The 26,908-nt window shown below is 39.8% G+C and overlaps 2 protein-coding genes across 7 annotated transcripts in view; both read left to right on the top strand.

Moving 5' to 3' along the window:
* The window catches only part of LOC112144307 (tripartite motif-containing protein 16-like), a gene marked incomplete in the record, with an annotated part of 1,074,856 nt that overhangs the window by 858,395 nt on the left and 189,553 nt on the right, over positions 1–26,908 (top strand).
* LOC112144243 (disco-interacting protein 2 homolog C) overlaps positions 1–26,908 on the top strand; it is a 279,772-nt gene that overhangs the window by 120,061 nt on the left and 132,803 nt on the right. The gene's annotated exons all lie outside the window — the stretch shown is intronic.

The following is a 26,908-nucleotide window of genomic DNA, read 5'->3' on the forward strand; positions in this document are numbered from 1 at the left end:
CAGTAAGTGACTCCCTTCAGTTTGTGCAGGTATTTGGACTTTCTACTTTGTCCAAAATTATTAATTTAACTGTATTTCGTAAAACCTTTATTCCAGCCGGACTGTACACAATCATTTTTTCAAGCAAGCATACGTAGAGCTAAGTTAAACTTGTGTTTATTTTTAATGTACTTGGTCCTCAAGTTTTCTAAGCATTACCAGTGGTTCTATTATGTTTTTTTTTTTTTTTTAGCAAAATCCAGTAACTTGAATCAGACATCTGCCAGAAGGTTGATTTCACACCACAGGAGAATTTTTTTTACGCTTGTAAAATTTGTACCAATTTTCTTGTAGGATTTTTTTCTTGGTTAAAGAGTCCCCTGAATGTATACGTGTGAAGTTTTCATTTGATGTAATGTTTTAGTGAAAATGCTGTTTGCTTTTTATCCAGCATGTCAGATCTGTATGGAAGCGTTTGTGGAATACAAAACAAACTTTGCAAGAAGATTCCCATCAGATAAACCTTATTATTGTATATGATTTTCTAACACTACTGTTTATTTAAAGAGCAAACAAACACAGATCTATGGAAGCGTTTGTGACTCAGAAATAAAAATAAAAGCCAATACTAGAAATGCTATTTCATTCTCAAAATGTACCTGAATCATTTGTCTCTTAAATGAAATTAAAAAGCAATTATCAAAACTGCTTTTTCATTTTCTTCTTCAACTCCGCTCATTCTGTGACAGAATCAAAGTGACAAACCCAATTGACATTGCTTTTTCGTTGTCACATTCTGCCGCGCAATAAGTGTCTCAAAAATCTATTGGAGGTCTGGAACGTCCCAAGGGCGCGCGATGATGATGTCAGAGCTCCTCCTGCTCTGGGAGGAGCAAGAGGGGAAAAAACGAGCTCAAAGCTGAGATTTATCATTTCCAATGAACTTTTGTTTTTTAAAACATTAAAGACTGAGAAAAGCGGGATACACTGTGGATAGTTTGACAGTCTGTTACTGCCGCCGCGTTCTCTGGCTGCAGCTCGATGCAGCGACGTGTCCAGCGGAGCTCACGCCATGAATATGCCGGCAGACAGACAGCTATGCTGGGGCTGGATCGATGTAAATCAACAAGAACGGCATGTAACTTCCCAACAGCACAAACTAGAGCAGGAGGAGCTCTGACGTCATCATCGCGCGCCCTTGGGACGTTCCAGACCTCCTATAGATTTTTTAGAAACTTATTACGCAGCAGAATGTGACAACGAAAAAGCAATGTCAGTTGGGTTTGTCACTTTGATTCTGACAGAATGAGCGGAGTTGAAGAAGAAAATGAAAACTAATTCTGAGGATTGCTTTTTCATTTTATTTAAGAGACAAATAATTCAGGTACATTTTGAAAAGGAAAAAGCATTTCTGTTAATCAATTTTAATGTTCAAATTTGATATTTCTGATTGAATTTTGGTACAAATTTACCAAAGAACTTTTTGAAAATGAAATGTCAAATGCCATTTTCTTTATCATTTTAATTAGCCCACACAGAAAGAGAACACCTATCCTTTGCTATTTTAATTTTACAATTCCAGTAAATGCATGCAGAAAAGAAAACAAAATGTCGTAATAGTTCTAAATCGTGCCACAACATGTAATGCTTTGAATCCATTTTATTAAAAATACGGACTACCCATACCTATGTTTCTATTGTTATGGTCAAACCTGTTCATTTTTCCACCCTGTTTTAGGACCTGAATGCAGGTATTCATAGGTCAGCATCCATCAGCTGATTGTTTGGTCATATGCGTGCTTCTGTTGTGAGGGGGGCCACGGTGGGTGTCGCCCTAACTGCGATGGATGATGCAGAGACGAGTTTTCTGGGTCTTTTCCTGTCAGGACTCTGGGCTGTAGCTGCTGGAAGCATTTCATTTGCAGACGTCTTTGGGGAGGAACAACATCTGTGATCCAGGATGGGAGGGGACTTGTTAGAATGTGATGAATAGATGAAACCCAATACAGAAACCCTTGCAGCACAATGCAGACTGGTTTCCTCTTATTTTTCGTGTTTACCTTTCACCTAGGGGCCTCTAAGCGCAGCACCTGCTGCTGACGGAGCAGAACTCCGATACGTGTTTAAAGTCATCCAGGTCCAGTTTCAGATGGAGTTGAGGTGGTGTCATTGAATTCAGTGTAATTTAACCTGCTGTGTTACTTTTCTGAGAGAAAGACCTCAAAAGCCCAGCAACAGTACTGCTTATCTGTAAGAATTCAATAGAAAGTCCTGTGCAGACCTGTTCTTTATACTCTCTGAACAAGGAACTTGATTAAACCTGTTCTGTTCTTTTAAACTCCATCTTCACCTTTTAGAGACGATCACAAATTTGTCCAGATTTGTTTGTGTTCCCTCATTTGATGGATCAGATTTTGCCACATATGGAAGGAAAGTTAACAACACAGTGGATTTTTTGAATCTTTTTTTTTTTTTTTTGCTTGTGACTGATGTGTTCTTCTGGAGGCTCACCTTTGGACCCCCATCTGAGACCAATTTCCAGTTCCATCACGCTCATTCGTGTCATACATACCTCCAGTGCAAGGTGCGTTTCTGCGAGCAGCCACGGCTCTTTGAGCTGTAGATGAAGCGTTTAGACGAGGAACTGGATCATTTTCTTTACCAGAGAAGAACGGTTGATTGTAGTTCTGGATCAGCTGGTTGGAGTTTCTGCCTGAGCTTGTTACATTTTCTGCTCCTACATAATGTGTTTTATAGTGGGTTAGCAGTTAGGCACATGTAGATGTTCATCAAACTACAGTACTTTAGACAAAAAGGGTTTTTTGGAGTCAAATGCTAACCCTTTTATGTTACAGATTTTAACCTGCCTCCCAAATATATCTTGAATATTGTCTTTTTTTGTTAAAATACAATTGAGTTTTATTTATATTGTCCAATGTCACCAGTGGCGGGCCGTGCATTTCACACCTAGGCCTTCAGTAGTGCTCCATCTGAATCAATCCAACCGTCAATAACTATTTTATGGCAATAAAACTTCTACTGCAGGTACAGCTGCCACACACACACCAAAAGCATAAAAAATAACCTGATAAAATTTCAATATTATGTAGGGAGATAGCAAAATTTTACTCACCAAAAATCCAGATTATTTAAACACAAAATCCATCCTTTCTATCCTCAAGAAGATTTCAATCACTCTGTCATGCAGAATCCATGCGTTTCGCAGATAGAAAGTGTTCCGTGGCTGTGATAAGCTGGAAAAGGCTGCATGCGGGAAATGTTCTGGTATTCCTGAAGCCTCTCGTGGTCCAGGAGGGAGACAAACATCAGTTTTTGTGATCGATCAAGGTCTGTGTCTGGAAAATAATATTTGCGCGAGGATTTTGCGCTGCACGCGCCCGCGGTGCGTTCAGGAGCCTCGTAGATTTCAGCTTCACTCCCGCTCAATGGAGTCACGGAACTCCTTTACCCGTGCCAGACAAAACTGTGCCACAACTTTACCCAGACATTCATTTTCCACCAAAAATCAGACGATGAGACAATTTCCACTGGTAACATCTTCAAACCTGACACGCCGCTCCTCGACACCTGTGTCCGTCAGCAGAACCAGAGCGAGCTGCGAGCTGTCCAATCAAAGCTCGTGAAAATCCTGACGTTTCCGTGGGCCTTCTAGCTGGCCTAGCACGTGGTCTCCTCCAGATCTGATTGGTTGAAGCAACAGTTTGGTCGACAATTATTGTATGCTACAGGGCCCGCAGAACTGATTGTGAAGGCCTTCAGGCAGATTTCTTTGACCCTAGCAACAAATGGTGCTGCAATGTGATTGGTTAATGCTTAAATAGGAAAATACACGTCTGGAAGCAGCGCAACCAGGGAGACAGCAATGAAAGGACGAAGACAGAGCATTTGGAATTATAGAATACGTATTCACGGAAATAAATAATAATTAATATCAGTCTGTGATTCAGATATTTTTAGGCCAGCAGAGAAGGCCTTGCAGGCCCTGACGGCCCGCCACTGAATGTCACCATACAGTTGTCTCAATGGACTTTACGCTGGTAATTGTACAAAAAGTCAGTGATAAAATATAAACAATAGCTGATTGCTTAACTAAAGTAAACTAAGTAGACTAAGTCCTTTGAGACCCTCATTGGTAAGGAAAAACATTCCAGGGGAAAAGAAGAAGAAGAAACCTTAAGGATGTCTGCATGAAGGAGGGATCCTCTCCCAGGACGGACAGAAAAGTGGAGCGCAGACGAGCCACCTGGAATCCGAAACACGTGAATCGGACTGCACCAAACAGAGGCACGGAGAGCTAAATAGATGAAAAAAAATGCAAGTTGAAGGGTTTTAAAATACCAAGTTGAATAGAATAACCCATAAAGTACTAGCAGTATTTCAAATTACTTTTGTAACATCTCTGTTGTCACATTTCACATTTTGATCAGAAATATTCCCTAAATTCTGCTCATTTCTGCATGCAGCCCACTTCTCCGACCCACACCAGCACACATCCACCAGGAAGACATAATCAGAACCAGACAAAAAAGAGACACAGAAACTTAGCAGTGCTGTGATTTATATACTCTTAATTCATTTGCAGGTTACCCAGTCTAAACCTAGAATGGTAAAAGTTAAATTCAACTCAAATACAAAGTTACAACTGCTTGAATTTGATCAGTTTTGTTGGAGAAGGCCGGCGCTTAATGAAACTTGTTTTTATCATGTTCTTTTAGCATTTTGCTGATGATGGAGGACACATATTAGGAAAATTGTGTTTCTGATAGTTTTTTATTCAAATTGTGAATCAAGAGGACTGTTTAAAAAAAGATTGTTAGTTACTTTAAAAATACGCTGGCAGGCCATAGGCTCTCTGCTCCGCTCCATTTTGATGCATTCACTTGGAGACAAATAGATCCATGTATGTCTTTGTTTTCCTCGTCTGAGCTAGCTCCAAACCATGAATGTTATGCTGGGGGTGTGAGGGGATGTAAGCTAGCAGGAGAGCATGTCAAGCGTGAGAAGCTGAGAAGCAGCAGTTGTGTTAAATCTGTCTGTGACGTTGAACAACTGCTGTTAAATATGTTCATGTAAGTCTGAAATATGTTGGCTTCACTTTCCTCTCAGTTTGGATAGTCTCCCTGTGGGATTGTGGGAGTTGTAGGCCTTGTCCTAAACTTCTTTCCATGCATCTATTGACCCATTTTTCTTCCGGTTTACACAGAGCATGTGCACCTCTTTGTGTTGATATGTCATAACCTTAATGCACGTGTGTGCATCCTCACTGTGAATCAGTTCAGGATGTCTGTGTCCTGACTGGTTTAGCTTCTCAGTTCCTTGAATCTTTTCCGGCATCCTGTTTTCATACACAAACACACACCTGGGTCCTTAGTCATCTGAAGACATGAAGCCTTATGGCGCTTCTGCAAACACTTCTCATGTACAACAACACATGTTTTTAGAAGTCCTAGCTGCATCAAATGCAGACTTTTTTTTTTCACTTTTAGAATTTTTTGGACAAAATATTTAATTTGTCTGAAAAGTTAATCAATGAAATCTCTGTATTTAGGTCAAAATCCTGGAGTTTACTGACTGCTTTTGTCTCCTCAGAATTCTAAAATAAAGACAATTGCACATTTATTTATTCAAACATTTATTTAACTGAAATGTATATATTTACTCCTATTTTTGCAAACCTGTTTTTTACTAAATCTTCCAGTAGAATATTGAGGAAACGGGTACATTTGCTGCTGACTTGAAGCTGAAGTTAAGCTCAATCTTTGGATTTGACAGTCACCTGATCACCTGTGAGAGGAGATTGAGCTGACAGCAGCAGCTACTAGCAATCAATGTGTTCTTTTCATTAATGATCCAAACACTCTCACTTCCACTTAGGCTAATTACAATACTAATAGAGGGTCGTTATGCAAAACGTACTGTCTTGCATTTTCTCATAGATGCTGGCGCTTTTCTGTCATTTGGTTTCAATTACTGTTATTTCTATGTTTAAATCCAGGTGAAAAAGGAACAGCAGAACCCCCCCCCCCCACACACACACCCACCCACACACAGCTCCTCACTGAATTGGAACTGTGAAGCTTAGTCGTTCTGTTTTTCCAGGTAAATCTAATTTGCTGGGGTTGTGTCTCGTCATGGCGATCTCAGCATGAAGGTGGAAAACATAAACACAAGCGTCCAAAGAAAACTGGTTTATCCTCCCAATTCACTCCCATGACCAGAAGTAACAGCAACTTTAATTAAACACCTATCTGCCATTGGATCAAAACTGAAGATGGAGACCAGACTGTTTTAAAACAAACAAACAAAATAACATATTAAAGCTCCCGTCCCATCATCTATTGTGAAAGGGTTCCCAGTTGTTTTTATTTATAATTAACCTGCATTGTTTTCTGGCGCAACAGTAGTTAATTAGATATTCCCATCATCCCTTTGTTTACACGCTCTCCCGCTAGTTGCAACCCAGTCTAGTTTACAGCCCCTCACACTCCCAATGTAACATTACCAGTGCAACAAAAACGGTGAGCAATATTGGAGCTATCCAGCCGTACACTTTTGAGCCAGCTTGGATGAGGAAAATGTTAATTTAATCTAAATGTCTTCAAGTAGATGCATCAGAATGGAGCAGAGCATTCAGCTTGTGGCCTGCACATTGTAGTTTATATGTTAACAAATACAAGCTTTTTCAAATGGCATTTTTTTTTGTCTGCTCCTGATTCACCATGATTTCAATTCTCAGAAACACAGTTTTAATTTTCATTTTCCTTATATCATCAGAAAAAGGTTGCAGGAACGTGTTAAAAACAACAAAAATAAAAATTTTATTGGATTGGGTCTTTTTTAACCTTTGCTAAGAAATTGCTGCCATATTTATGTTTTTAAATGCAAGGCTAATGTTTGCTTAACATTGAAACTTCATCCAGATTTACCAAGCAGCTATGCTGAAAAACAAGAACGTGTCATTTCCCAACAATCTTTTTTGTTTTTAATTCAAGTAAAAATTAAAAGTAAGTATTAAAATATCCTATTTTTCTGTCTAGAAAGTTCAAAGTGTAAAATAAAAAAGATGAGAACATAAAAAAAAAAGCAAATTGTGAAGGTTAAGCTTGTAAAAGTGAATTGGTTGAATCAGACAAGAACAAACCACACCTGTTGATATTGCAGTGATTGTCCTTGTTGTAGAAATCCTTTTTTCCCCATCAGTCAGTTTATGTTGCAGCCTGTTGATGTGCGTCTGGTTTCTAGAACAATGGCACCCTGGTGAAATCATCCCATATATGAGCACTCTGCTCTTTCTGTCTCTTTTTGTTTTTCTTCCATGGATCGGTTTCATGTCTGCATCTGAGCGTGAGATGGAGCGGCGGCTGTGAGGCAGATGCAGCCAGTCATGGTGTGTGTTTGTGTTGCTTTATTTGTTATCATCTCCTCATCTCAAGTTGATAAATAATGTTTATTCACATAAATATCAAACCAGTGAAAGAAATTCTCCTCAGTTTTCAATCTAAAATCCTATGACTCTGAAATATTTACCCTCTTCTGCATCTCTGTGCTGCAAAGGCTGATGGGAACTGCCCTGTGGGACAAATTCATTATGAAAAACCTAAATGTTGACACATGGAGCAGCAGACAGAGGGGGATGGAGCGGGAAAATGCGTCTGTGCGCCTGCAGTGCATACACCCAGCGGGGACCGAGGAGGCGAAAAGGCCGGAGCCTGGCAGGCATTTTACTCATGTCGAGAATGTAATGAAATCTGAGCCACTCTTCCTCTGCTCTTCTCCTCCCCTCCTCTTCCCTTTATTATCCTGGTGCTCTATAAATGCAGCTTTAAAGGCCCAACAGGAAATATCAGCAGCTTTGTTGTGGGTTCTCAACACATTTGAACAGAATAAAAAAAGTATTTATAATTGGATGATAATAATTAGTTTTTGTGTAGTGTTTTTCCACACTAAATCACTTTGACACAGTTACAACTTTCTTTAGGAGGCCCAAGCCAGGGTCTCATTGTGCCGGTCCCAAGCCCGGATAAATACAGAGGGTTGTGTCAGGAAGGGCATCTGACGTAAAATCTTGCCAAATCAAATATGCGAATCAGACCTACGAAATCCATACCGGATCGGTCGAGGCCCGGGTTAACAACGACCGCCATCGGTGCTGTTCACCGACAGGGTGCCGGTGGAAATTGGACTACTGTTGGTGGAAGAAGGAGAGGAGGAAGGCGGGTTCGTAGAGAGAGAGAGAAGAGGAAAGTCACTAGTGTTGGACTGAGAGTTGGGACTTTGAATGTTGGAACTATGACAGGAAAGGGTAGAGAGTTAGTGGACATGATGCAGAGGAGAAAGGTAGACATACTGTGTGTCCAGGAGACCAGGTGGAAAGGTAGCAAGGCTAGAAGTTTAGGAGCAGGGTTCAAGTTGTTCTATCATGGTGGAGATGGGAAGAGAAATGGAGTAGGAGTTATCCTAAAGGAGGAGTTTGTTAGGAGTGTTGTGGAGGTAAAAAGAGTGTCAGATAGAGTGATGAGTCTGAAGATAGAAATGGAGGGTGTCATGTTCAATGTTGTTAGTGGGTATGCCCCACAGGTAGGATGTGAGCTGGAAGAGAAGGAGAAGTTCTGGTTGGATCTTGATGAAGTGATGATGAGCATCCCTGGAAATGAGAGAGTTGTCATTGGTGCAGATTTCAATGGTCATGTTGGTGCAGGAAACCGAGGTGATGAGGAGGTGATGGGCAGGTTTGGTATCCAGGAGAGGAATGTAGAAGGACAGATGGTGGTTGATTTTTCAAAAAAGATGGAAATGGCGATAGTGAATACATTCTTTGAGAAGAGACAGGAACATAGAGTGACCTATAAGAGCGGAGGTAGAAGCACACAGATAGACTACATCTTGTGTAGACGGTGTAATCTGAAGGAGATCAGTGACTGTAAAGTAGTGGTTGGTGAGAGTGTTTCCAGACAGCACAGGATGGTGGTGTGTAGAATGACTCTGGTGGTGAAGAAGATGAAGAAAGAGAGGGCAAAGGCAGAGAAGAGGACAAACTGGTGGAAGCTGAAAAAAGAAGATTGTTGCATGACTTTTAAGAAACAGTTGAAACAGGCTCTGGGTGGTCAGGAGGTACTCCCAGATGACTGGATAACTACAGCTAATGTGATCAGGGAGACAGGTAGGAGTGTACTTGGTGTGTCATCAGGAAAGAGAGTTGATAAGGAGACTTGGTGGTGGAATGAGGAGGTGCAGGAGTGTATACGGAGTAAGAGACTAGCTAAGAAGAAGTGGGACACTGAGAGGACTGAGGAGAGTAGACAGGAGTACAGGGAGATGCAGCGTAAGGTGAAAGTAGAGGTGTCAAAGGCCAAACAAAGAGCTTATGATGACTTGTATGCTAGGTTGGGTAGTAAGGAGGGAGAGACTGACCTGTACAGACTAGCAAGGCAGAGAGATCGAGATGGGAAGGACATGCAGCAGGTTAGGGTGATCAAGGATAGGAATGGTAATGTGGTGACAGGTGTCAGTGGTGTAATGGAAAGATGGAAAGAATACTTTGAAGAGTTGATGAATGAAGAGAATGAGAGAGAACAAAGAGTAGAAGAGGTGACGGTTGTGGAGCAGGAAGTAAGAAAGATTAGTAAAGGTGAAGTGAGAGGGGCTTTGAAGAGGATGAAGAGTGGAAAGGCTCTTGGTCCTGATGATATACCTGTGGAGGTATGGAAGTGTCTAGGAGAGATGGCAGTGGAGTTTTTGACCGGGTTGTTCAACAGGATCTTAGGTGGTGAGAAGATGCCTGAGGAATGGAGGAGAAGTGTGATGGTGCCCATTTTTAAGAATAAGGGAGATGTGCAGAGTTGTGGTAACTACAGAGGAATAAAGCTGATGAGCCATACAATGAAGGTGTGGGAAAGAGTAGTGGAAGCCAGACTAAGAGCAGAAGTGAACATTTGTGAGCAGCAGTATGGTTTCATGCCAAGAAAGAGCACTACAGATGCAACATTTGCTTTGAGGATGTTGATAGAGAAGTACAGAGAAGGTCAGAGAGAGCTCCACTGTGTCTTTGTAGATCTGGAGAAAGCTTATGACAGAGTGCCCAGAGAGGAACTATGGTATTGTATGAGGAAGTCTGGAGTGACAGAGAAGTATGTCCGAGCAGTGCAGGACATGTATGAGGGCTGTAAGACAGTGGTGAGGTGTGCTGTAGGGGTGACAGAGGAGTTCAAGGTGGAGGTGGGATTACATCAGGGATCAGCTCTGAGCCCCTTCCTGTTTGCAATGGTGATGGACAGACTGACGGATGAGGTTAGACAGGAATCACCATGGACTATGATGTTTGCAGATGATATTGTGATTTGTAGTGAGAGCAGGGAACAGGTGGAGGTGGAGTTAGAGAGGTGGAGGTTTGCCCTGGAAAGGAGAGGAATGAAGGTTAGCCGCAGTAAGACAGAGTACATGTGTGTGAATGAGAGGAACCAGAGTGGAAGAGTGAGGTTACAGGGAGAAGAGATAAAGAAGGGGGAGGAGTTTAAGTATTTAGGGTCAACAGTACAGAGTAATGGAGAGTGTGGAAAAGAAGTGAAGAGGAGAGTGCAAGCAGGTTGGAATGGGTGGAGAAAAGTGTCAGGTGTGATGTGTGACAGAAGAGTTTCAGCACAAATGAAAGGAAAGGTGTACAAGACTGTGGTGAGACCAGCCATGTTGTTTGGACTAGAAACAGTGGGACTGAAGAAAAGACAGGAAGCAGAGCTGGAGGTAGCAGAGATGAAGATGCTGAGGTTCTCTTTGGGAGTGACCAGGATGGATAGGATCAGGAATGAATACATCAGAGGGACAGCACATGTTAGAGGTTTTGGAGATAAAGTCAGAGAGGCCAGACTGAGATGGTTTGGACATGTTCAGAGGAGAGACAGTGAATATATTGGTAGAAGGATGCTGAGTCTAGAGCTGCCAGGAAAGAGGTCTAGAGGAAGACCAAAGAGGAGGTTTATGGATGCAGTGAATGAAGACATGAAGGTGGCTGGTGTTAGAGTGGAGGATGCTGAAGACAGGCTTAGATGGAGGAAACTGATTCGCTGTGGCGACCCCTGAAGGGAAAAGCCGAAAGGAAAAGAAGAAGAAGACAACTTTTTGTGCTTTACATGGCTGTATAAAGTGTAGCATGAGTGAAAGGAACTCATTGTAGTGGTTGACTGTGGTCAAACAGGTCCCCAAGTGTCACATTTCAGGAGAAACACGCCATTAAACAGCTAGAGATAAACACCCAGTCTATTTGACTTCCTTCGGGGTTGAAATGCGTCACTTTTCATGGTCATAAACACATCGGGAGAAAGAAGCCACTCAGTTTTCAAAATAAAACGTAATGTCTCCAAATCAATAAATAAGCTGCAACATATATAGTAAATTAAACTTAAGATTGAGCTGCAAACCAAGAAAAAAGGGCACTCCTGATGTTTAATGTCTGTAGGTCTTGGTTTGTGGCATGTTTGAGCAAAAACAAGGAGGCTCATAAAAATGACTTCCATCCAAACCATTGACTATGTATAAGACCTGGACTGAATGACTCCTCCACTCTTTAGTTCCAAATAAAAAGTACCTTTTAGCTTAAAAAGCTAAAATTACATAGACTTCTACTGAGAAATGAAATTTATTATTTGTTTCACTCTACCTGCCTTATGGAGCGTTTCCATTAGGGATGTCCTGATCCGCTCACTTGATCGGAAATCGGGCCCGATCACGTGGCTGACTCAATCAAAGTCTGACTTTGTCCCCCGATTAGGATCGGATATTTAATTTATTCTTATTCTGATCAGCACTTTATATTTGAATCTTATTATTCTGGATAAATACCTCACTAGAAGTCTGCATGTCATGAAAAGATCACTAAATGTTATTAATGGAAAACGCAGCAGAAAACGGCAGCAGCTCAAGCAGAAGACTAATGTAAACAATTCAGTCAAGCTAGCTAGATGATCACAGATTCAGACTTCAAGGATCAATAACTCTTTTAAAAACACTTTAAACTGACAGCAAGTGTCTCTGTTGTCCTAACACAAACAACAACCTCTAAAGGTATTTCAACAGAAAAATCGTTTTTTTTTCTTTTCAATGTGAAGCTCTTCATGCTGCAGACAGATGGCTACACAGCAGCTGCTAACTGCTACATGCTAGCGCCGTGATTTAACTCCTTAGGACCCGAGCTGTCCTTTGATATGCCTGTTTTATTTATCTAACTACTGTGGTAATAAAACTTAAAAATGTGATGTCTTAAGAACTTAGAAAAGAAGCACATAATCTTAAAAAAAACTAATAAATGAAAACTAATAAGGATATGATCTAGTCATGAACACTCATCATCAAATTCATGCTAAGACTAAATCATTCAGAATTCTAAATGAGGACAGGAATCACATTTGGTCAAAAATGTTCAATAGCTCTAAAGATGTTAAAGCTAAAGTCACTAAACTTTATCACATGACTAATTATCACTTATATAACAAGAAATTTGTATTTTCTTTCCTAGTTTATATTTGCTGTATTTTTACTTGTTTGTTCAAGCTACTTCACAGAAGTGTTTTATTTAAGTTTTAATGATAAAAGAAGGTTAATTAAATATAAATGAGGGACAACACTAATCTGTTTGTTTAATTTATTCATGTTTTAAATGTATTATAAAAGTATCGGATCGCGACTCGGTATCGGCAAATCCACAAAATTGAATGACTCGGAATCGGACCGGGCCCAAAAAGACCTGATCGGGACATCCTTAGTTTCCATCTGGACCTGATCTTCTGTCTCTGACCCTGCTTCTCTCTGATTGGCTGCCGCCTGCCCTGACCTTTTGCCTGGATCCTGATAAGTCTAGCCTCTTCTTTGATGCTCTCATGTTTGTGGTTGACCTCTGCCGTCAGACCCTGATTTATCTTTGTGGACTTTTAGCTGTGCTTCATTCCTGTCTGAACTAATGACCCTGCTGCATGTGGAACCAGTCGTCTGCCCGTTACACTCACTTGGCCGAGTTCTTAGTTCAATTCTCAGAAAGGATTCAATACAAATAAACAATTCTACATCATATTGAAATGCTACAAATCCTTTCATACTCTGTTCATGTTGTGCTCCACGTGTGACAGACCGCTCTGCACCTGCGCCCGCTCAACCCTTAACATTTTGTTAGCATCAGGCTGCTTGTTAGCAATGACAAGTTTAACTGCATTCTTTTAAGATTGATGGACGTTTTAGTGGCTCAGCGAATACTCGGAGAGCATTTACATTTGTTGCAATTCTGACTATTTTTAGCAAATAAATGCAAAGAGAACTTAGTCCTGGCTTCCTATGTTGGCGGCTACAGGAGCTTAACATGAAGAAAACACGTGTTAGCTAACTTTTGCGTTGGCTAAAGACATAATCATTGTCATAAAATGTTTCTTTTTGACTGCTTGTATATGGATTTATTTTATTACATAATTGGATCTCCAGTGGGAACACAGTTTAAAACTGATGTAATATAGATTTTTAAACATTTTTTTTATTTTAAACTTAGGGACAATTGAACAAAAATGGGGAGGAAAAGTATGATGTAAAAGTAAGTAAAGGAAAAACTTACAAAGGAGAGAAGTCTGAGGAGAGGCCCCAAGTACATCATTAAACAAAGAAGTGAAAGAAATTCAGAGAAAAACAACTTTTTAGGTAAAATAATCAAAAAGCTCTCGAACTGTAACACATGCAAGTCCCACGAAGGCTGTTAAACTTAATGATATGTCAAAATTCGCAATCATAGCTTAAAATTGTCTTCAGTCAGAACCTTTTTAGTGCATCTAGTTTTAAAAACACTTCTACAGTTACATGTAGGGAACGGGACTGTGAAATGGGAAAAAAGTAAAAGCAAAAGTTATCAAATAAGAGTGTTGACACACTTTCATCATCAGTCAATCATTGCAGTCGTGTAGGAGCTGCAGACACCACGGAGCCTAAAATGAAAAACATTTCTGCTGCTCAAATTGATTTAGAAAAACGCCACTTTTTTAAACGTAAATATTCATTCATTCATCTTCTTGTCCGCTACGTCCCTTTCGGGGTCGCGGGGGTGCCGGAGCCTATCCCGGTTACTGATGGGCGAAGGTGGGGTTCACCCTGGACAGGTCGCCAGGCTGTCGCAGGGCCTCAATCACACACCCATTCACTCTCACATTCACACCTAGGGGCAATTTAGAGTCACCAACCAACCTATGAAGCATGTTTTTGGACAGTGGGAGGAAGCCGGAGTCCCCGGTGAAAACCCACGCATGCACGGGGAGAACATGCAAACTCCACACAGAAAGGTCCCAGCCGGGAGTTGAACCGGGGCCTTCTCGCTGTGAGGCAAGAGCGCTAACCACTGCGCCACCGTGCAGCCTAAACGTAAATATGTAAAATAAAATATAAATAAATTTAAAAAAAGCGCACAAGCCTTTTGCCTGTGGACTGTTATGATGCAACACACGGCTTTATTGTGGTTTTAAAGATGATGGGCTGCAAATTCACCTTGACTCGATGTTTGACAGGTTATTCATGATCTTCTCCACTTATGCGACTCTTGCCTGTTTTTCTGTCACATGCATCTAATTCTACTTTGCTGAACTATTCTGACACCTGCCTCTAAAAAGCATCAGACTGTGCTCAGGACTTTTGTTTTGACAGTTTCCCTGACCTTTTATTATTAGTTCTGTACAGCCACAAGCGCTCCTGAAATGAGATTTTTTGAACGGGGATGATTTTTGAAGGAGAAGCTCAGGAGGCCGACGGTGGATGAGCAAGGAGCAGGAGGTTCCGTCACCGTGAATTCTCCAGACTTTGATCATTATTATTATTTTTTAGTCAAATGAACAATTTGGGGAAAGTGGCGAGGCGTGCGGTGCTGGAGTTTATAGGTCTTAATGGGCTCATCTAAATGCAAATGAGCAGCCTGGATAGGATGAGCTGTCTGTCCACCGCGACTGGGGAAGAATAATATTTTTTCTGAGCTACACGTAAGCATCAGGATGGAGACGGTAATTAGATTATGTTACAGGTTTTTAAAACTGAACATTGAAGTGGTTTCACTTGTCAACAATGCAGTTTGTTTAAATTCACAACAAAGATTTTATCCTTAAAGAATGAGAATCAACTTAAAAAAACCTTAAATGATAAAACCTTATTATGATCCATTTGTGTCCCCATCATTCCAGGAAGGCCAAATTGTCATGGCTGTATTTTGAGATTAGGCTCTGTTAGTAACCATTAGATTAGATTATATGTTTTATATTAATGCATATTCAGTCTTTTGAGGATGTGAATGGAAGCTGTGCGGAAGGTCCAGTTCTAACTGCCCTCCTTGCATTGTTTTACATTGAAAACCTCCCAGGATTTTTTATCTTAAAGACCCATTCCAATCCTTTTTATTGGATTGGGTCTTTTGAAGAGGAAGTTTGTGGTTTATTAAAAAAAAAAGACATTTGATTTTATTTTCCACATAGGTAACTGGTAATGTATCACTGTTTTGCTTGTCAGTTTTCAATCAAATAGAAACTAAAATATGAAACACTTAACATAGAGATCAGTTCTGTCAAGGTGTGACAGTTATAATTTCTTTCTGTCAAGGTGTGACAGTTATAATTTCTAAATTTACAGATTTTTGTAAAAATTAAATTTAAAGGGATGTCGAACAATCCTAGATGCTTAAATTCACAAGACCTCTTGACAAAAAGGCACAAAACAGTGTTTAATCGTGCCCCTTGTAGAGGAAGAGGAAAGCTAAATTGTCTGTAATTGTTAGGTGCTGTTTGGGTTCAGGGTAATGCCATGTTTCCACAGTAACCTCCTGCTTTTTTACTGCAGCTATTATGCCATTTCCACCAAGAATGGAGCGGGTATGGTGTCATAAATCACCATAACAAGCTCTCCAGCAAGTGTCCAGTTTGAAACACCTCATAAGTTAATAATTTTTGGCAAATGAGCCTCCAGCTGCTCTGGTAGCGGGTCAAGCAGGCGATTAGGTCTGTTGATTCCCTCCAAGCACCTCTGCCCACAGTGGGCATGTGAGTGTGTGCTGCAGGATTAACCATATTAGCCATGTCAGATCTACATATGTTGCCGGCTCAGATGCAGAGGAAACTCAATCTGTACACTTGGAACAATGAAGGTCACCAAAGGCGCTGATGCACCAGCTGCAGGTTCGGAGGCAGAGCCGATGCTTCTGGGAGTTTGTTTTCAGATTTAGATTAAGTTATTTGTGAAGTTGCAGTGGAAACACATTTTTATGTTTTGTTTGCAATTATTATCCTATAATTTAAAAAAGCTAAATCTAATTTATTGAGTGATTAGTTTTCTGTAGAACCAAGACTGGATGTTCATGAGATCCGTCCATCCTAAAGCAGGAATTCTTTGAGCAACTAATGACAGTAGTGGAAGTCAGCATGTTTACATGGAGGTATCTGTTGAATAATAGTTAATAGCACCATTCAAAAGTATCATAGCACCTTGTTTTTTGTCTTCAGATTTTCCTTTATTTGAAGGTGTGGAGCACTCCTCGTCCTACCTGTCTCTTTGCTCTTTTCCTGGTTGATTAGAGGCTGAAGCCTTCAGATGTGAACCTGTGTTTAAATCTACGGTTGAACCGCCAGCACACCCAGCAGAGATCTCTCTGTTTACGCTCTCTCCCGCTGTCTTCCAGCTCATCACACCCCAACCTAACATTACCCGATCAAGTAAAATGACGAGCAATATTGGAGCTATCCAGACGTCCAGTTTTAAGCCAGATTCCAGCTGAGACTATGAAAACTGAGATCTTCATTTTCTTTGTGTATGTTCACCATCATTAGATAAATGCCACAAGAACATGTTATAAATACCATAAAACTTAACATTTTGTGGAGTGGGTCCAAATCTGCGTGCTTGTGTTAAGAGAAAGCAGCAGCTCCTCCTCTTTGTCAGAAAGGAGAAATCTGAAAATTTTGATGAATGACAGACCAGGAAGTAAAACATTGAAGCCTAAAACCAGTGAAAAAGCTTTAAATTTTGTAAAGCTGGTTCTCTAAAGCCGAAAGGAAAAGAAGAAGAAGAAGGTTCTCTAAAGCTGAGACATGGAGCGATACAGTATAAAGGAGGAGGAGGAAGCCACGCAGATCCTTTGCTGACTAACACTTAGGAATGGAAGAAGATCTGTGCTCTTCTCAGAAGTTTTTCCAGCACCCGCTGGTATTTCCTCCCCGTCGGGCCACTTGGGTGGAGTTCTGGGGGAATGCAAGGGCCCTGCCAAGCAGCACTGCAGCTGACTCGGGGCAGCACATGGAAATACCGCCGCTGCTCCTGTCATGCCAAGTTGGAGGCGCCTGTGCTGCTCCAAAGGGGAAAGCTTCTGAGGATCCTCAGCTGAGCTGCTGCTTACCACAAATGATGACTTCAGGATGCGTTTATTGGTAGTCTGAAGAAGCAGAGTTTAATTCACAAAATTCAAGTTAAATGTTTCAAAGAACAAAAGCATACTGCTTTAGTTGTAAGGAAAACATCTCGCTTAGTTAGTGGATTTTTTCTAGTTTTCTGGAAACAACGACATTCAAAAATTAAGGACAATCCTCTGAGAAAAAACAACTGAAAACATTTAAAATTAGAAACATTTTACAAAAGATTCAGACTCGTCTGTCCTGCCCTGTGAATTATTTTCAAAGTTTCTTGAGTTTCTGTGTAGTATTTTTGAATGATTATCAATCTTATAATTCATCAATAATATTTGAAAAGCCTCTTTTGCACCTCCTGCTGGCTGGGGTTTGTTGCCACAAAGCAAAAAGTACATTTTCTTAGAGAAACAACTTTTTTTTTTTTTTAAGTGATATCAATATTTTTGATTTTTGCAAAATGTTTTATGTAGAATGGGATATAAAATATAAATTACATTTAATGAAAATTGTGCTTTGTCATTCAAGGACATTTATGTAATTAATTTGCATTTTAACCCAATAGTTTTCAGTTTCTGTGCACCGTCTTTTTATAATTGGCTAAAATGTGAAGATGCCTGTGAGAAATGATTAAAATTTAAACCTGAGAGGTTTTTGTACTCACAAAAACAAAACTTATGGCATAAATAGAGGAAATTCATCTTTAAAATCCATTCATCTTCTCCATGAACTAGCTATTAAAACTTTTAAAAAACGAGAAAAGCTGAGACCAGGTAATTATAACGTGGTCTGGTGTGACAAATGTGTCTCTTTGGGATCTCAAATCATCACTAATGAAGAAAACTTCTGTCATTTTTGTTCAAGATCCGAACAAAACTCAGAGATTGAGCTGCTCATTTATTTAACATTTGTCAGGAATATGGCATCTGTCCTGAAATTGTTGCTTTCTGAGTAAATCAGTCATATTTGAGCTGTTTATACCCAAGCCAGTCAGTGGATTCTTCATTTGTTTTTGTTTTTGCTTGTACAGAAATTAGGATTGGTCCATAGCAGGGATCTCAAACTCTCGGCCTGTGGGCCGATAATTTGTGATTTCGGGCACGCACTGAGCGCGAACTGAGTCTTCAGTCCGGTTCAACCTTTCCACGCACAGTCGCAGCAGCGAGCGCAGAGCTGTGACCAATCAGGGACTCATTTGGGAGCTGCTTGTGGGAGGAGTCTGCTTCAAAGCACAGAAGTGCTGAACATGATCAAAGAGAAATGAATCCTTGCGGTTTGTGTCCGGTCAGGTTAATATGACACCGACACAGACATTTAAAAGGACAGAGTTGTGACAACTAAAAACATGGAGCAACATTTGGGGGATTTTCACCGCTTATACTTTTTGCTCTGAGGCTCTCCCTGTTGTAGATGGCAGAGGAGCGCTAATGAACAGTAAAAATACAATCGAAGAAGAATGGGATAAGCCGAAAGGTGAAGAAGAAAAATCTCCTCTTTGCGGCCATGTGTACTTAGTCTGGTACCCCCCCCCCCATGAAGAACTTATCTCCCCCCTCAACTTTCTGCTGCAAATATGATCAGTGTCATTACTTAATTTGCTCAAGTTAAACATATATCTCTTCAAAATATTGTACTTTTACTATCATTAAAGAATAATTAAAAAAAATTCTAAATAATCTTTTTATTAATTTTTCTTTCTTTCTTTTTTTCTTAGAATCCTTCCAAAACGTTCAGACAAAATAAAATCAAGTCTTTCCTTGTTTCCCTCCACAGTAGTGATGAATTCTGTCTTTTCTCAGAGATTCAGTTCTTTGGTTCACTGTAAACAGCGGCTCTTTCTGCTACCAAATGGATTTTAGGTTGTTTTTGTTATATTTAATTTATTATCAACTACTAAATAGAATTATGCACAATATCCATAACTAATGTAAACATGTTTTTATTCACATTCCCCCCAGGGGGCACTCCTCAACATTTGAGAAACACTGCTCTAGTCAGTCAATCAATATGTGATTCTTCAGTTGTCTGTATCTGCTGTATGGCCATTGTTATTATTTTATTTATTTATTAATGATTGATTTTTTTGATTCATTTCTTTAAATGAATTAATTAATTTAATTCATGAGCCCCTTCCTGTTTGCAATGGTGATGGACAGACTGACGGATGAGGTTAGACAGGAATCACCATGGACTATGATGTTTGCAGATGATATTGTGATTTGTAGTGAGAGCAGAGAACAGGTGGAGGTGGAGTTAGAGAGGTGGAGGTTTGCCCTGGAAAGGAGAGGAATGAAGGTTAGCCGCAGTAAGACAGAGTACATGTGTGTGAATGAGAGGAACCAGAGTGGAAGAGTGAGGTTACAGGGAGAAGAGATAAAGAAGGTGGAGGAGTTTAAGTATTTAGGGTCAACAGTACAGAGTAATGGAGAGTGTGGAAAAGAAGTGAAGAGGAGAGTGCAAGCAGGTTGGAATGGGTGGAGAAAAGTGTCAGGTGTGATGTGTGACAGAAGAGTTTCAGCACAAATGAAAGGAAAGGTGTACAAGACTGTGGTGAGACCAGCCATGTTGTTTGGACTAGAAACAGTGGGACTGAAGAAAAGACAGGAAGCTGAGCTGGAGGTAGCAGAGATGAAGATGCTGAGGTTCTCTTTGGGAGTGACCAGGATGGATAGGATCAGGAATGAATACATCAGAGGGACAGCACATGTTAGAGGTTTTGGAGATAAAGTCAGAGAGGCCAGACTGAGATGGTTTGGACATGTTCAGAGGAGAGACAGTGAATATATTGGTAGAAGGATGCTGAGTCTAGAGCTGCAGGAAAGAGGTCTAGAGGAAGACCAAAGAGGAGGTTTATGGATGCAGTGAATGAAGACATGAAGGTGGCTGGTGTTAGAGTGGAGGATGCTGAAGACAGGCTTAGATGGATTTTTCCTTCAGGGGAAAAGCCGAAAGGAAAAGGAGATTTTGTGTTAAAAATAAAGATATCTAAGAACATTAGAACGTTTTATCAGTGCTTTTCCTGTGAAAATCCTCACCCAGACTCTGCCTCCAGTGGCCCCCGGCTGAATTGTCTCTGCTCTTGTTCTGGAGGGCTCATGGTGCCCTTGTTGCTGTATTTATCCAGTGGGACCTAATGGTGCACACACGTTCGTTTTTCAGAGATGCCCTCCTGCCTGACCAAATCGGCTCATGTTTATTGTTAGAGGGCTCCATTATGACTCTGAGTGTGACCTCATGTTTCTTTCTCTCTGGCCCTCTGAAATTATTTAGTTTTTATTTGGTGCTTCTCTTCTGGGGAATATTTTGGATGTTACTGTTGTCCGAAAAATGAAAAGACCGGCTAGCGTCAGGTGGGCAGTACAGCAGGCACTGCAGTTCTCTTCGCAGATGAGCATTTAATGTTCTTGTTACGTCTTGGATTTTTAAGAATGAAAAAAGGGGTGTTTTTTGACTGTGAAGGGTGGCATGGTTGGCAAAGAGAATGAAAATCAGGCTGCGGTGGATGCAGTTTATTTTAACTTGACATTAGCATTCTTATGAAAATTTTGTTTCCAAAACTCATGATGCTGGATCTTTCCTGGATCTAGCCCTTTAGGTTTGGATATGTCATCATCAACACCTAAATACAGTATGCTCTGTGACCTACAGTAACCTTTGACTGTTTATGACATCAGTTTGAATTTGATTCCTACATTGCTGCTTTTCTCCTGCATATCAGCTCGAGACTGTTTTACTCTGCTTCAGAATCCGCTGGAATTGCCTGAATTGTGTGAATGATTGAAGAGTTACAAATTCATTCAACACTGGAGCTGAAGTTATCGTGTTAAAGGGTCAAACTTGGGAGAGTTTTAACTGGCCTGGAGTCTCCTGAAAAAAAGCAATAAATACAGAATAACTTCTGTAGGAGAATATGCATTTATTCGAAGATCATCACCAGACCTCCAGCGTTCACAGATTCTATAAATCAGATTAACCATAATCTGTTCTTGGGTCTTGATGATTTTTGTCCACATTGGAGGCTAAAATGCAACCTGGTGTCAGGCTCCGCCTCCCGACATGAGTCATTTTCTGTTATGACAGGCGCGTCCTGACTGTAACCTCCAGCTCTGACACCACATAAACAAAAATTGCTGCAAACAAAAGAAGTTGAAAAGGTTAAAGCTTTGTTGTGCCGACCTGGTGAGGGCCGGGGCTGCCTTGCTGCTCCTCCCTGAACCACGCTGGATGTTTCCTGGTTAACACAGCTGCTCAGTATTTGCCAGCTTCACTTCTTCCTCCACCGTTTCCTCATCCTCCCTTTCTTTATTCTGTAGCAGACAGATGGAATTGAGTCAAAGACGAAGTCTTTCCTTTTTTGCATGCAGAGGCATCACTGATGTGATCGTTGCACATGCAAAGGAGGAGATTAAATGGAAGTTTTTTCTAAATTTCAGTGGTGGATAAATAGGGTTATTTAATTCCTTTTATTTCATCCAGTTACGCAACCGTCAAACATTTCTGTCTCTCATCTCAAATGTAAGGTGTTATTTTAGCATTTTAGATCTATAAAGCTTTTGTGGAAGAAACTCCTGCTAGTATAACTTCAGCTCATTTTGTGGCTTAAAGGGTCAGAAAACATTCCAGATATCCAAATCAAACCGTTTCTCTCAAGCATTTGGCCATTTTTTATGTTTTAGTTACCTTGCAGATTCATAATTAGTCCAACGTGTGTAAAACAGTGGTGCCACTAATAATTTTAAACAACTTTCTAAAAAAATAGGAAAATGCTGTCTTTCATAAAACCAAACCAAACCAAAATAGAACTAATACCTCAACAACAAAACAGGCTGGTCAGAATCCATAGAAATCTGTTTGTTTTTATGAATGCTCTCAAAAGAAGAAGGTTTAAGGCAGGTAGAACCAACCTTTAGTTTAAAATTAAAAGCCAATGTTTTCATTTTATTTTATTTTTGGTACATCGTGATCCTATTAAGGACCACAGCTAGAATGAGTGGCCTTCAGTGACGTAGACGAAAAGTGCATCTGTTGGAGTGTGGTCACTGCGGTGCCGTCTGTGTAGTAGCTTTTAGTAAGGTTTGCTAAGACCCAACACACAGACATGTTCTTAACAGCCAGCAGTCTTAGAGGGCTTTAAACTCCCATTTTCATTTTCTCTAAAGCTGCTTTTGTTTGTGGGTGAGCAAACTCCAATAACACAGACTGAGGTCATCTCTATTCCAACCTTTCCTCTAAGGAGGGGCGTTATTTTCTTCCAGACCAGATCTCTGAAGCCTTCTTCTGACTTCAGAGTGGCCTCTTTCCCTTCTGTCATTGTGTTCCACAATGGACTGTGGGTTCTACTGTGCTTCTGAAGTGCAAATCACATCAACAAATTAAGGCAAAAAAAAAAAAAAAAATGACAAGCACAGCAACAATTAACCCCCCCCCCAAAAAAAAAATCAATAGAAAAAATATTAATTTAAGAAAACCAAATAAAATTCCAGAAACCAAAACACAATTCACAAAAAGTTGAACAAAATTTAGATTTCCTAAAATTAAACAGAAATATACAAAAATGACACAATAATAAACCAGAACAGGTAGGCACAAGATCTTTTTTTAATTTCTAAAATGTGATTAATTTATTATCTATTTTTTGCTTTTGTAATTGTTGTTGTGATCTTTAATATGTTTTTGCATTGAGGGATTTGTTGGTGTGATTTGCACTTCAGGGCCACCATAGGTTTCATCCGTTACTGCTGTGAATCTGGAAAATAAAATTAAAAAGACAGAATAAACAAGACATAAAATGTTTTTTTCTGTGTCTGTCTGTACCTCTCTATTTCTCTCTCTCTTCATCTCTAAATATCTCTCTATATCATGATCTTATCCACAATTTGGACAAAAATGTCCAAAACAATTATGAGATTTTACTTATCAAGTCTTAATAGTTTTTTTAAGTTCAGTCCTTATCTGGTCTTATAATGTAAGAACGAATTTTTGTTTGTCATTACTTTTAAATACACTAATGTTTTTCTAGTTTTGAAATATCTTAAACTCTTCACTCGTTTTCTATTAGATTTTCAGTTTTGAACTGTTTTCTTCCATATTTTTTAGGGTCAATCAGTTTACAGTGGTGCAAAAAGGTTGATTGATCAAACTATTGAACTTGGAAATCAGTAATAGATTATTTTATTTCTGAAAACCAAAGGCACGTGGATTTTTTTAAGCAAAACAAAGAACAAAACTGTTTAATTGTTGAAAAGGGATTTTATTTTTCAACTTTGAAGTAGCTTCTATAGTTTGTTTCCCGGTGAAAGAGATGTTGTATAAGTTATCATTGCAGTTACTACAAGTCATCAGACTGAGGTGCTAAGTTTGCATGATAGTTATTAACTACTGAAGGTAAAAGTCTTCTCATACCGTTGGTAACCTGAGTCTCGGTTCACACAAATACTGCATTTTGAAAGTTTGATGGATGAACCTTCATGTTGTTTGCCTTCATCGTGTTTTCTGAAGCTTATACTTGAAGGGATTATGTGTCCAAATTCATGTGTCGTTGCTCCTTTTACAAACTGAACTTTGGATCCTAATCATGAGGAAAATGATGGATATCATTAAAGGTCAGCTGGTTAAAGGACAGTTTTACCAAAGTCCTATTTTACCTCTGCTTCACATGAGCCGTCCTGCCAGCAGGGACCAGAATGTTGGGGCATTTGTCCCAGAGGGAGTTTGTTCTTGAGATTTCTGTGTTTGTCAGAAGTGTAGCCGTCACCGTCTCAGCCCTGAAGGTAAACATGACTGACAGACAGACAGCAGCACCGGTTCAAGCTTGTGAGTTAGTTCAGCAGGATTCCAAATCAAAGGGGATTATTTAGAGAATCTGGTTTTGACCAGCAGCAGAACTCTGGCTTGTTGTTGGCGTCCACATTTTATCCCACATCCTGTATGGTTAAATCTGTGGCGGTAAAACCCCAGATTGTAGACTCGGTTTTTCACATGGCCCTTTTTCTATTTTTAGAGTCATTATTGGAGGCAAAGTTCATTTGAATTTTAGATCTTGTGTAACCAACGCACAACTGTCAACACTCAATCACACTTGCCCAAAACCTGATCTAAATTTGGTTGTAGGGAAATGTTTTGAGTGCCACAGAACCGGGTGAAGAAAGCATACTCAAAGGTTCAGTGAAGTCCATTTCCTGCTAAATTTATGGGCAGAAACATTACATAACAACAGTCAACAAGTCCTTTGGTTTACTTTAAGTGAACCAGAGTTTTTCTCCCCCAATAATCCAGAACAAAGGTTCCATCTGAATACACCCAAGGGGTCCCTGGTCCCCGACCAGGAACCCCTTTTGGATCTATCTTTCAAGGTGGTCTCGGTTAGTTTCCAATCAGACTGAGCTCCGGTTCACTCTGTGTTTTCTGAAGCGCAACAACTGGACCGAAACGGCCATCTGTTGATTGGATTGATTGGTTGATTGGACATGATTCAGTTAAATACTGAATTTAATCTTGAAATTTAAATTCATAAAAAACAATTTTGGTTTGAAAAAAGCTGTTCTTACATAACCTTGTGATTTAAACTGGACTAAGATGGAACTTTTATTCAAATTAATGCATTTTTTCATTAAAAACAGCAGAAAATGTGATCTTTGCTTTAAAATTGTGCACATTTTTGTTTAAAAAAATATATTTGTGGATTTAGTAAATCTAAATGCCATTTTATGAACAATTATGTTCCCTTCTTTGATCGATGTCTGGTATCTTTTGTCATTCTTGAGTCTAGAAAATAACCACACAAAGACAATACCTTTTTAGAAACAATGATGATCTTTTTGCATTTATATAACCTTTATTTATACAGGTTGGTCGATTGAGAACAATTTCTCATTTACAGCGACGTTCAAAACGTTCAGCTCGTTCAGGACATTACTGCTTGTACTTTTGGGATTCATAAACTTTATAGTTTTTGAAATATGGAGCAAAATATGCCCTATAGGAAATGAACGAGAAAGTCTTTAAATTTGAACATTTTAAGTAGATTTCAACAAGCCTTTAAATATATTCATGGGCTATGTTTTCATCTTTTATAGTCATTTAAAAAAAGTTGAGTTTAACTAATATTTTAACAACATGCTAACGTTTTTGGTTAATTTGTTATCTGCTGGGGTTTTATAGGCTAATTTAGAGTTTAGCTTCTATTTTAGCAACAGGCTAATGTTTTTGAATAATTTAGTTTACTGAGGAAATTTAGCTAGTATTTAAGCAACAAGCTCGCTTTTTTTTTTTTTGGCTGACATGACATCTACTGAGGTTATTTTGGGGGCTAATTTGGAATTTAGCTCATACTCCAGCAACACACTAAATATTTTTGCTAAACTTGCAACAGAGGCTCCACAATTCATTAAAAGTTTAATAAACAGTCATCTCCATTGTCTTTACTTTTAGTTAGTTTAAAGCTAATGGTGGTTAAGATGTGTGCTTTGTGTGTTTTACATCTTCTTTGCACCTGACTCGATTAGTCGATTAATTGGAAAAAATAATCGGTGATAAGTGGACTATTAAAATAATGGTTTGTGGCAGCACTAGTGTAAATCACTGTTGGCCATACGTTGGTTTAAAAAAACAGTCACTGGATTAAATCTGAAGGAGTGAATAAAGTTTGGGCCAAACTAAGGCTTCTTTTTGTGTAATCATAGCACTAATAAGAATTGTGTTAGGATTTGTAAATTGTCGCCATGGTGTTTTTGCTGTTCTGGTAAGATTGTATTCAGCAAATACTGCTCCTAAATGAGCAGCTGTTGAAACTGCTGGATATTTCCCGATGATTTGGTCTGCTTTAATCTTTTTTTGTCTCTGTAAAGTCATTCAGCATTCCCTCTTCTTCTAATTGTGTTTGTTGGTGTAAAACAAGCTAACAAGGCTTCCTGGTAACCATTAAAAAGCTTTAACATTTACAGGGACTTCAGCATCCCTCGAATGCATCTTTCCATCTGTGCAAACCTTCACCACAGAGGCACCAAAGCCTGTTTCTCATCCATTCGACACATGGCGCTGAGCCTTAATGTTCTGCAGGAAAAACTGTCCCTATGACCCAAATCCTCGTCTGCCGCCGCTCCGCTTCGATCTCAAGACGTCCAGCTTGACGAGGGGACTTTCCCATACATGTAGGTCAGTTTTCTGAAGCCAGTGAAAAAGAGGTCTCTCGGGAAGGCCGTTTCACCCTGGCCCCCTCCCGATCGTTTCTTCTCCTGCTTCAAACGCAGAAGAAAATCCCTGTAGAGGATCGGCTCTGCTGCAGAATGACTTCATTATCGCTGTTAACCTCCGTCTCACTCATCTCACAGAGAGTGAGTGTCGTGGAGGAATTCTTGATTATGACACAACCGCTTTGAGTTTGTGGCTTTAGTTCCAGATAAACATTAAAGCAAGAGGGAACAATTTGAGGATGACATATTCAACAGCAATTAAATGAAGATATGCTGTACATGTCAGCTTTTCATCGTCACTCGTTCAGCAGTCACATACATGGGGTT

Source organism: Oryzias melastigma, linkage group LG17 (genome assembly GCF_002922805.2).
Source record: "Oryzias melastigma strain HK-1 linkage group LG17, ASM292280v2, whole genome shotgun sequence".
Taxonomy (NCBI): Eukaryota; Metazoa; Chordata; class Actinopteri; order Beloniformes; family Adrianichthyidae; genus Oryzias; species Oryzias melastigma.